This window comes from Otolemur garnettii, unplaced genomic scaffold, assembly GCF_000181295.1.
Source record: "Otolemur garnettii isolate 467f Iridium unplaced genomic scaffold, OtoGar3 scaffold00022, whole genome shotgun sequence".
Lineage (NCBI taxonomy): Eukaryota > Metazoa > Chordata > Mammalia > Primates > Galagidae > Otolemur > Otolemur garnettii.
This window is the reverse complement of record NW_003852417.1, coordinates 20,536,378-20,541,629: the sequence shown is the minus strand read 5'-3', so window position 1 is coordinate 20,541,629 and position 5,252 is coordinate 20,536,378. Positions and strand designations below refer to the sequence as shown.

At 45.4% G+C, this 5,252-nt stretch overlaps 1 protein-coding gene and 1 pseudogene across 1 annotated transcript in view; one reads left to right on the top strand and one right to left on the bottom strand.

Moving 5' to 3' along the window:
- Positions 1-5,252, top strand: part of ALK (ALK receptor tyrosine kinase) — a 701,480-nt gene that overhangs the window by 165,605 nt on the left and 530,623 nt on the right. The gene's annotated exons all lie outside the window — the stretch shown is intronic.
- On the bottom strand, positions 2,976-3,923 carry LOC100962463 (annotated as a pseudogene).

The window sequence follows — 5,252 nt, the reverse complement described above, 5'->3', positions numbered from 1 at the left end:
CCACCTGCCTCGGCCTCCCGGGTGCTGGGATTATAGGCATGAGCTACTACACCTGGCCAATACCACACACTTCTATAGTACTTTCCGTCAAATAGATTAGGAACCTGGGGTGGTTAGAGAAATTAAACACTCATTCAAAATTTTTTTCCTACTGATAAATAATATTATCAGTGGCTGCTAAGGTATAACTCCCCGATGTGCATGGGCTGGCAAAAATTTTTAGCCTATAAAGAGATCTTTCATTCTCAAACAGGTTTGGAACACTGCTTTAGAATATTTGGCATTCTCTCGATGTAGCTGAAAAAACTGAGTCAGGGAGTGGCTGGTATGATGCCTAAGTCAGTGAGGGTGGGTAAGGGATTGTGTGATGGGCCACCCTCCAAACTGCCCAGTCCTCTTCCAAACCTCCTCCAAATCTTCTGCAGGGAGATGCAGCCAGGGAAGGAAGGATGCCATATTTTACATCATACAGAGCTTGCTTATGGTCACCCTGGGACGGCATACCTCTGAGGACCTGGCTGTCTTATCTGATGAGCCCAGTCATTCCTGTATTCAAGCTGGCAGCATCCTGCAAAGATCCATGGCCAAGCAGACCCAGCACTATGTTAAGAAAACCTGGATTTCAATCCAGCCCAATCATTTCTTATCCTTGTGGGTTTGAGCCAGTCAATTTTGAGGCCAGTTTATTTTTGTTCTTGGGGAGGGTTGTTTTATTTCAATGCCCACAATCTGTATAATGGGGGGAAGGTATGCCTTGTTATCTTACAAAGATGCTGTAAAATAACAAGATGTAAACTACGTGGAAAACATTTGAAGAAATTCAGCCAGACTCAGGCAGCTGACTGGGTTTTGGTGTCAATGCCAAAGCAAACGTTTTCATTTCTTTCGGCATGTTTAGCATCTGATTCATGGCTTGGGATTGTCAAAAACTGACCGGAAAAAGTTTCTTGGTGTCTTTCAAGGGCACCTAGTTATGGTTCAGTTGAGTTTGAACCTTGGGAAGTTGCAGGATGAAATTGGAAATTGCCCTGGGTAATGGAGAACCAAATTGGGCCTTAGAGCAGGTAGCAGAGTGACTTATTTTTTAATGTTTCCAACATGAAAGAACACAATTGATTTTTTTCCTCCTTAATCCCTCCAACTCCCTAGCTTTTATTGTTTCTAAAATAAGATAAACCAAGCAGGTGTTATTTCAGCTCTGTAAACAATCTTTATTTTTCTGGCCGATAGGAATAGAAATTGAGACGGAGACCGGCTTACGAGAGGGGGAAGCCAGGCAATCAAGGAAATCATTGATCTTAACTTAGCCGGCTCCTGCCACTTCTGCAAAAGCTCACAGTGGTCCTGCCTCCCCCATAACTTACCCTCGGGTCTTTGTCGATACCTCGTGAAGTGCAGAGCCTCGGGCGGAGAAATCTTCAAGTACTCTGGTTCCTTGCAGGGATCAAATCACACTTGTTATTTTTTAAGATTAGTGGCAGCTCCTAAAATGACTTCACTTTCTTGATCCAGGCAAATAATGGCCAAATGATTTTATTTTAATGCTTCAGTGCTGGGAACATTGGAGGGATTTCTATCTTACTGCACTTTCTGAAGTTCCTGACCTGTTTTCTCCTCCCTCTGTGTGTTCCTGCCATAGGCAGAAAAGTGTTAGCTTCAAAGGCCTCTCTGCCTTTGCAGACAGACAGTCAGTCGGATAGAGAGGGAGGAGATAGGAGCCTGAATGAGCTCAGCAAAGGAGACAGACACTTGACCCTGGCTGGGTCCGAGCATGAGGGTTGGGGCATGTGCAGCCCCACTCTCTTGCCTCAAGGTCCCACAGCAGCTGGACATGTATATGGCATATAGTGCCTTTGACAGGAGGTCTATCTGCGGGCCCTGGCAGATACCCAGCTCAAGTGCATGCACCCCTCCAGCAAAACTCCCATCTTGAGTCTTGGATGTCTCAGCCTCAGTTGAACCCCTTGCCTCCTTGGAAAAGCAGTGTTGGCAGGGCTGGCTCAGAGGACAAGATGGTTTTTCCTTCTTTCTATTTTCAGGCTATTCTATAATGTCAGTCCATGAGGAGAGAAGCAACAGGGTGCAGAAGCTCCTAGACTTATTCTGGGATGGCATCCTGATAAACCCATCATCAGCTGAAAAGAGTGTTAAGTCAAATATGAACGGAATACAGCTACCCTATCAAACATCATAGCTTAGCCCAACCTAACTTAAACATGCTGAGGACATTCACAACAGCCTATAGTTAGGCAAAACCATCTAACACACAGTCTATTTATAATAATAAACATAATTTTATAATGACAATAAAAATAAAAGCAAAAATTTTAAGATTCACAGTATGAATCCTACAGAAATGCATGTAAAGGCAAAACATCATTGCAAGTTGAAGACTGTCTGTATAGAGGACAGGTAAGGTCTTTGATGACAGATAGTCACCAGGTAGATGACAACAGCTTTGGGCCACTACCTCAGCTTCCTGAGCCTCCATTTCTTTATTTCTAAAATGGAATAACAATACCTATGCCACTTGAGTCTCAAAAACGTTAGCTATAATGATCTTCATTATTATTTTACAGTGATCATTAATAGTCTTTCCAGAGGTTTTTTTTTTTTTTTCACAAAAACACTTTTTATTTGAGGCAAAGAGAAGTCTGACTAACCAGATTATTGTTTAAGGAGTCAAAACTCAACTGTTAGTGGCACTGTTTTGACTTTGTAGATTTGCTTCTCCTTGGTCGGAAAAGGGTATTCGGGTTTTATTTTCCCCAGCCGGGCAAAAACAAGGGCAAGGGAAACTAAAGATCCTTCTGCTCTACTGATACTGCTCTCCAGACCCAACATCAAGCCAGACATGCCCTCACTGGCCAGTCTGAAGGCTGCTGTCCCTCAGCTGAGGCCACACCACTTTTGCAAGAAAGATGAGGCAGGAAAAATAGGTGTAGGTCACTTGGGAAGAGCAGGCATCGGCAGCTTCAATACTCCTCGTGGAAGAGGTAATCTTTGTGGGAGGCACAGCTCACCAAGGCACAGACCCTCCAGTTTCTGTTGTAGCTGAGTAAGGTGGGCACATCAGTGCTGCTCAGTTCAAAGTCAAAGACCTTGAAGTTCTCAGCAATGCGTTCAGGTGTCACAGACTTGGGGATCACCACCAAGTTCCTCTGCATGGGGAACCGAATCAGAACCTGGGCTGGAGTTTTATTGTGCTTGGCTGCAATTGCCTGGATCCTGGGATCCTCCAAGAGGGATGGGTCCTCCGGCTTGGCCCAAGGCCTGTCAGGAGAGCCAAGGAGGCTGTAGGCAGTCACAGCGATGCCTTTGGACTGGCAGTACTGGATTAGTTTCTCCTGAGTTAGGTATGGGTGGCACTTGATCTGGCTAACTGCTGGCTTATACTTCAAGCCAGGTTTATTTAAGAGCCTCTCAATCTGCAAATGGTTAAAATTGGAGATGCCAATAGCTGCCACCAGTCCTTCATCTACCAGCTCCTCCATGGCGTCCAAGTGTCCAAAATATCCATGTCACTGGGAATCACATTGCCTGCTTTGTCCAATGGAAAAAAATCCTTCCCAGCCTTAAAGCCCGTCGGCCAGTGAATAAGGTAGAGGTCCAAGTAGTCCAACTGCAGGGCCCTGCATGTTCTTGCAGGCTTCTTTCACCAGGCTCTTCTCATGGTAGGTGCACCACAGCTTGCTAAGGATGAAGAGCTCCTTCTGTGTCCCCACCTGCTCCTTGAGCTTCTGCTGAATGGCCAACCCTACCTCATACTCATTCTGGTACACGTGGGCACAGTCAATGTGGTGGTACCTGATGTCGATTGCTACCTTCACAGCCTCGGTCACCTGACCTGGAGAGGACTTGCAGGTGCCCAGCCCCAGCATGGGCATCTTGGCACCAGTGTTGAGAACAACGTGGTTGGCCATAATTGTTGCGCTCCACAAAACCCCTGCACAGAACAGTGTGGTGGTCTATTTCCAGGGTTTATACATGTATTCATCACCAAAGATTAGTGCTTGTTGAACAAGAGGACAGAATATTGGAGCTGGAAAGTGTCCCCAAAATTTCAGGACATGAGGATACAGTGGACACTTGCTCTGCTTCTGTCTTGCCTGGCAACATGTCACCTCCTGGAAGGTGGTCACTGCCTCAGAACTTTCTTCAGGGTTTGGTAAATTGGGGCCTCATATGGGTGTGAGCCTGAGAATTAGAACCCTAGGCTGCCTCAGAGTCCAGTCATCGGGTGCTATTCATTAACTCAGAGCTGTAGGAGGCAAGAAGAGTGGGCTGTGCTATCATTACTTAGGAGTGAAAGAAGCTGAGACACTTGCACTCAATGAGCATTGACTCAACGCTTTCTCCACTGTCAAGCCCAGGAAAGTGGGCCAACCTGAATAAAACTACAGCCATGCCCCCATGTGACAACATTTCAGCCAATGACCAAACATACAGACAGCCATAGTCTATAAGATTATAAAGGAGCTGAAAACTTCCTATTGCTTCACAATGTCTTAGCTGCCATAATATCATAGTGCAACAAGTTGTTTTTTGACACTATTAGGACTTAATATGTTACTGAGAGATCATGTACACGTGGAAAACTAAGGAGCTTTATTTTTTTATCGGGTATATGTTCTAGTCATTCTTATCATTAAAGTGGTTGCAGAAGAGAGTGGCCCCGAAACAATGGTCGGGGAAGCTTTTATACATTTTCTTGCAGAGTACTATGAGTTGCAATAAAATGTTAAGGAAGGTGGCTGGGGAAGAAGTCAGTGTCCGATCACATATTGGTCACTGGGGAGGTCTGGGGTTCTGACAGTCAACTGTCTTTCTGTAGTTGGGGTCTTTACTGGGGTTAGTGGTGTGTGAACTTCTGATTGGTCGTTGCTACCTGGGCTGTTTACCTGATTTACGGCTGGTGCCTGCTGTGGAGCTTCTTACGGCCCCTGCCCACCCTCCCTTTGCCTTCTCCCCTTCTTCAGTTCTTTGTTCTTCCTTTTTATAATTATTATTACTAATCTAAAAAAAAAGAGAGAAAAGAAGAACAATGGAGTTTCGGCTGCCCTTTCATTACATTTAGTAGAGCCTAAGTATACCATGCTTTTCAAGTCAATAGTAGTATGTAGTTGTATCCTGGGCCTGCAGGTTCACTCTCCACTCACCACTCACTCACTGACTCACCCAGGGCAACTTCCAGTCCTGCAAGCTCCACTCAGGGTAGGGGCCCTGCGTAGGTGTACCATGTTGTATCTTTT